Source organism: Lathyrus oleraceus, chromosome 7, assembly GCF_024323335.1.
Source record: "Lathyrus oleraceus cultivar Zhongwan6 chromosome 7, CAAS_Psat_ZW6_1.0, whole genome shotgun sequence".
NCBI lineage: Eukaryota > Viridiplantae > Streptophyta > Magnoliopsida > Fabales > Fabaceae > Lathyrus > Lathyrus oleraceus.
The window spans coordinates 460,937,940-460,944,878 of NC_066585.1; the positions used below are offsets into that span (position 1 = coordinate 460,937,940).

Here is a 6,939-nt window from a genome sequence, read left to right on the forward strand (position 1 = left end):
TATAGACGGTAAGCACAAGGAATTTTTTAAAAAGTAAATAAGTAGTAACAAAGAACATTTTTTAATAAAACTATTTAATTTGTGTCAAAGTGGAACTTAATATTAAAGAGATTAAGTCGCAGAAACCAAATAAAGTTGTTTCCTCTTTTAAAATAGTAGGAAATGGAATAAAATAAATAAGAATAAACAATGTAATTGCAATAGAAAAAGGAGATGAAGAAAGATATTTATGAGTGGAAGTATAAAAAATATCTGGCTAAATGGTACACGTGGCACCGCCACTTGGCTCAAGAATAAAATATATTGTACTTTTCCTCTCACTTTTTTCACAATTTCCTCAAAATTAGTATATTATTATAATTATCATTATTAGTATTATTCAGAGTGAAGTAAATTAAAATAAAAAAACTCACTTCAGTTTCTCCTTCATTATTATCTTTTCGTTCTTTCGTTCTCCCCTGTTTGGTCACTTTTCATCTCTTTGCCCAAAAACACACACAGCCGAATCTCAGAAAATATCTAGATTCTCTTTCTCTTTATTATTCTCATCTTCCCCATTCAATTTCATTCCTTCTTCTTTCATTCATCCAATCCAATCCAACCCTTTTGACTTTCTGGATTTCTGGATTTCTGGATCCAAATTCAACCAGACCCGAATTATTGGCTTTGCAAACAGAAACAGTTTTTTTATTTTAAAATTATTATTTGTTGAAACGGTTAGAAGAAGTGAATGGGGGAAGAGATACGAACAGACGAAGAGCGTGTAACGGAGTGGGAAAAGGGTCTACCCAACCTTCACGATCTCACTCCTCTTTCCATGACGTTGATCCCACCGGAGCTAGCTTCCGCCTTCAGCATCTCCCCGGAGCCTCACCGTACACTCATCGACGTCAACCGCGCCTCCCGCAACACTCTCTCTATCCTCCGAGGCGGCGGGACAAATCACCAAACGTTCTCATCCAACAACGAAGAAATTATAGAAGAAGAAGATGAAGAAATGGAAGAGGAAACCGATCGGGACGGTTCCGGTTCGGATTCGCGAAAGCTTCGGAAGATCGATTCCGCTACGGAGGAAGCGGATTCGGCGGTTAGACGCTGAAACGGCCGCGTTTAGTGTGGACCCCGCAGCTTCACAAGAGATTCGTCGACGTTGTGGCTCATCTCGGGATAAAAAACGCGGTTCCGAAAACGATTATGCAGTTGATGAATGTGGAAGGGTTAACACGTGAGAATGTTGCTAGTCATCTTCAGAAGTATAGGCTTTATTTGAAGAGGATGCAAGGTCTTTCCAACGATGCTCCTTCTTCTTCGGATCATCTTTTTGCTTCTACTCCTGTTCCTCAGAGTTTGCATGAATCTGCTTCTGCTGTGAATTCTCATTCGCAATCGAATGGACATGGGAATTCGCATTCGCATCATTCTGTTACGATTTCTATGCCTTATCCACCGCCTCCTCCGCCGATGATGTCTATGCCTTTACTTGGTATGCCGCCGCATCCTCATGGGCATATGGGAATGGCTTTACATCCTCCGTCTGGTTCTTCTTCTTACCGGTCGCACCCCTTTAACATGATGCATCATAGGGATTGGCCTCCTCATCCTCACTCTCATTCTCACCCTCACATGTCTCCTAATGATAGTAATAAATAGAAGGATTCTATCTTCTGTTCAGGTCAGCAATCACATGGTAAAATCACCATTTCATCGTGCTTCAAAATAATTGTAGTTTTCATTTAAATTTACTTAGTTGAGCTTATACATTGTGATAATCACTTGTGAGAATGTTTGGGAAGCTTATGGAAGGCTATATAACATGAACATATCAATGCTCCCTTGATTAAACTAAGACCTAGTATATCTATTGCACAAGCACCTATCTTGATGAGAGTTTATAGTTCATGTATAAGCTATTTCTATAACAAAGGATAAAATAAAGTTTAATTATTTTTGTATATCTGATAAAACTATCTTGGGGAACTTATAGAAATAAGTTGAAAAAAACTTATAAAAAATGACATATCTGGTTTGCATAAATTCTCCTAAACAATCTTACAAAACTTATGTCATTAGATAAATTTAAATAAGTCAATTGAAGGAGGCTCTATGGGTTTATCTTATCTTTTGTTATAGAAATAGCTTATATATGAGTTAAGTACTTATATCCTAAGCTCTTAGATAAACTGTTTATTCAAGCATGACTTTGTTTACTTAGGGTTGATTGAGGTTATGACTTTTCTTTAAGTGTACTATGGTTTGAGTAACTCAACTCACTCTCACACACATCTATTACTTAATTGCCGATTATGGTAGTAAACTAGACTGTGTTGTGTATTTAGTTGTTGAAACATAGTTAAGTGAATGTTCTTTTTGTTTTTAGTATGGATTGTTAATTAAGTGGGGAGTAGGAAATGCAGTGAGCTTGTCTATTTGTTCTGTTTATGAATGCATTACACTGAGGTGCTAAATGACATGGAGAACAATTTCATGCAAATGATTGGTGGGTCACTTTAATGCTGTCGTTACTTATTTCATTGTGTTGTCATCCTCATATGGTAAATTTGTATTTATACATGTGATACATGATCAGATTTGGTCTTTGTTTATATTGGTTTTTTTAGGATGGTCTTTGCTGTTTGATGTAGTATGTACTGTATTTCTTTATTTGGATTTATATTACCATTGCCCAGATTGATCACATTCTCAGTTCTTGTCTTTTATTGATTTAAATTTTATGAGGAAATAGTAATTTTATGTATTTTCATTGTGATGTCTCTTGTGTAGATTCAAATGATTGATTGTTGATTGTGACTTCATCCATCATCCTCTCTACTTTGCACAAACTGATTCTTGAGGAAGTATATGAAGATTCTATGGTGCTAAATTACAGTCTGAATCAGAAGTATGTACCGTGTCTGCAGATTTACAAACTTCTGGGCACACATGCCTAATTTATGTCACATACATGTAGGTGGTGATTGTCAATTACGGCATGTCTCTTCTGGTAGATAGCTGATTCTAAAGTAAATTCTAAACTAGTTAGTTCTCTTATTCATAAACCGTTAAGTGCTATTATACTGTGTAGTGTGTTACTCCTAAAAAGGTTAACCTTCTTTTTCAGAACCATTGCAACATTGAATAAAAGATAGACTGAAAAAAAATAGTCAGCAACCACTACCATGTGTAACATGCTCTGTGGCATCCGAGTTGTATTTGCTAATCTTAATGTTTTCGAGTATTATCTTATTTGACAGAGACGTTCCATTTTCTTAAATTGGGTGTTTTAGGTTATCATATTAGAAATGTTACAATGAGAGTAGAAAGTGGATTTGTATATAGAGGCACAAAATATGTACACACGCCTTGAGAATTATTGTTTTACTCGCGACCATTCATTTTTCTGGGTTTTATTTCCCTCTATCAAAAGAACTAAGAGCTTGAAGAAGATTGATCTATCATCTATGCAGTTTGTAAATTCTGCTACTTTGTTGTTCTTAGCAGACACAATATTTATGTGCTTTTAAGAACCTTTTCTTGTGGATAAGGCTTGTTTAAGGTTGTAGATATTTTGTCTGCTTTGCTAGTTGAATTTGGTAAACAAAAGAAAAGGCACCTATTGCAGCATTCTTTTTTTTTTTTAATAAATAAAAGTATCATGGAGGGGTCATGGAATCGATGTCATAGTCGCAAATCCTTTATAAAAATAAAGAGTAAAGTTTTTGTGCACTTTAAGAAATTTATCAAATACTAATACTTAAATGATTGACTAGAGAAATTGGTCGGCAATATTATAAGTATTTACTATAAAATAGTTTACAAATCTTGCAAGCATTTATTGCATTACTAAAATTGTATAGTATCAATCAATTAGAAAAATAATCCTCATAATTTGTTTTTTTGTTTTATGTGAAGCGTATAGAATTTAATTTGAATATAAAAATTGATTTTGATATTGTTAGTATGCTATTTTCGACACTCTACTAAACTAAATTTAGTTTGAAAGAATCTTCGGAATAGATTTATAAGATTATGATCACTGTCTTTCAAAATATGTCCAAGAATTTCAAGAAGGTTTGCATAAATAAGTACTTTGACGTGGAAATGTCAACTTTGACACGTCCATAGAATGTTATGGACTTGGTGCATTTTAAAGTTTAGAAGTAAGTCAAACTAAGGGTGTTTCAACAACATTGTAGGAGTCGACTGAGGTTCTCAACGGAGGCAAAAACTAAGGGTGTTTCAACAATATTGTAGGAGTCGACTGGGGTTCTCAACGGAGGCAATTTAGAGATTTAAAGATAGTTATCAACGTAGGTGATGGTTTGAAGTGAATATGCGTGGAAGCCATGCAGAGGCTAGTAAGTAACCTGCGTAGTTGGGAACATGTTGAGTGGTGAGAAAGTATCAGTTGTCGACGGTTATTTTTCACTTGTATATAAGTCGAATTTCTGCATTGTGATTAGGGTCGAAAATTTCATTAAGTCTTTTTTTATAGAATCATATATCCAAGTTACAATGATTCAGAAATTCAGTGAGAAATTATGCACATCATTTTATGTTAATGCAAACACTTTACTTTTAATTTATTTCATTATCTTTTTTGTTTTAACTACAATCTTATTGTTTTTCATTCCAAGTCTTCATATTTTTTTCATATTTTTATTTTCTTCACGTTGTTCTTGAGTTCTTACGCATTTAGACAAAACCACCATTTTTTAAACACAAATTTTTCTCAAACATTCATGCACAAATCTATCCTTAGATTTTTCGAGTTTAATCTTTTAAATGAACAAAACTCGTGATTGTTTACTAAAAATATTACGAAACAAATTGGCACGTTCAGTGGAACCCTTTTTGTTCATTTTTGTTCAAGGCTTTTTGTAAAAAATTGTGTATGTTCATTTATTTGTTTTGTTCTTCATATAAATGTTTGAGTGTGTATGCGTTTGAGAAGTGGTAAAGTTAAAAGGAAAATGACAACAAAAAAGTCAAATATACTTCCCTTCCACATAATGATGCCCCGAATATAGAAGAACAACCAAACGAAACGATGATTGATGGTGTGGGAACTTCAACATCAGTTGATGTAATTGCCCCTGTTATAAACCAAATATCAGTTTCGATGGTATGACCTGAGGTGGTGGTTTCCCTACCACATTCATGGAGTATTCCAACTACTCTCAGGGACACACAATCAATTTTAGGAGATCCTAGGCCTTTCTTTCTCTAAAATTTTACACTACCCCTGGTGGTAGAGAATATCCATATGGTATGCCAACAGCAATGATGGCAGACCTATAAACCAATGCATCTACATAGACAGATAATGCAATAACCGTTGCATCCCCTCTCAATCCATACTTAGCATCAAGATCTGCTATAAGTAATCCTAGTCGAATGACAACCACATGGAAGGTTAGGATATATCCCTAAAGGTATGTCACCATAGATTGTAACACGCTAAACCTTGAAATGCAAAATAATGCAAAAATAAAACAAATGCACACATAGGGTGTCACTCAAACATGCCATAAACCTGCTCCGTAACATGGGTTATATAAAACATGCAATAGTTTAAACTCCTAACGTCATATGCCCGCCTTTACATAGGCTCATTGCATCGAAAATAAATCAATTAAAGTAACTCAACAAGTAGTTATGTCTCGTAGCTTAAACATAGTTACAGAAAATCGCCTTCAACATCAACAACGTAGCAAATAACAATAATTAATAAAAGTAATTGTTCGCCCCCAGAGTTACAGATCAGAGAAATGAAGCCTAAATATCGCATAAAATAGGAAAAAGAAGAACAACCTCAACAACATCCTTCAACTTCTAAGAAGCTACTCATTTACCTGCTTGTCTGTACTCTAAGAAGGAGCACAAAACCACACAATAAACAAAGGGATGAGAATACACTCATAATATATAATGGTGCAAAAATATGCATGGGTAGCCTAAACAAACATCAACAGTTATTCAACACAATTCAATTGCATACATCACCAAAGCAATCTCAATCACCAATATCAACATAATCATACAATACATGTGCAAATGATAAATGCAAATGTACTCAACACCACGACTCAACAATGCATGCAATACTATTATGGACAACACATGTCCGTCTCGCTCCTGAATCCCCACCATAGGACCAAAACACACCAAATTCGCTACCACCATCATAGGTAACGCTTCACCAATTCCCATACGGAACCAACTACCCGCTCCTGAATCCACATCATCAGACCAGAGCACACCAAAACTTGGAGCGAAGTCCATACACCATGATGCATGATTCACCATAACAATAAATATAACCAAATGATCACCATCTAATCACCATATAATCACCATAATGCATAACATTCATTCTCTAGACAAAACAAGTGGATTAAACCAACAACATAATAAACAACATCAATTACCTCAAAATAGTGGCCAAACAGTAGCCTAATCACAATAACACATCAAAAATAGGAACAAAAATTAAATTCCACTCAACTGAGCGAATGTCACTTATTCTTTCAGTGTGACGGGTTACCATAAGACCCTAATTTGACCCTAAGATCCCTCATGCTATCTCATCATTTGCATTGGCTTTGGGATCACACATTGGTATCCTCCTTACCCCTCATTCATTGGGTTTGTATTGGGAGAGATCATCAAGCATTTGTAATTGTATCACACTTTGTTTTTCTTTGTTTACTAACCAAAATACCAAAAATATGGCTAGTGTAGTTTCATTTCTTTTGTAGATAGTGTGTGCATCCACATGTGCCTCACCAAGTCCATATCTAGAGTTTGGGACCCTCAATGCAAGAGATCGATAAGAGAAAGGTTCACCATAGTTCTAAGCATCATATAGGGATCCCCTTGTTCTTAAATTTTTCATTTTGATCAAGAATTCATCAAGAGTTTGAAGCTTGTTTGTCTTGG

General features: G+C 35.0%; 1 pseudogene; it reads left to right on the forward strand.

Moving 5' to 3' along the window:
* Positions 1-358: 358 nt before the first annotated feature.
* LOC127105074 (transcription factor PCL1-like) lies at positions 359-3,395 on the forward strand (annotated as a pseudogene).
* The last annotated feature ends 3,544 nt before the right edge of the window (positions 3,396-6,939 follow it).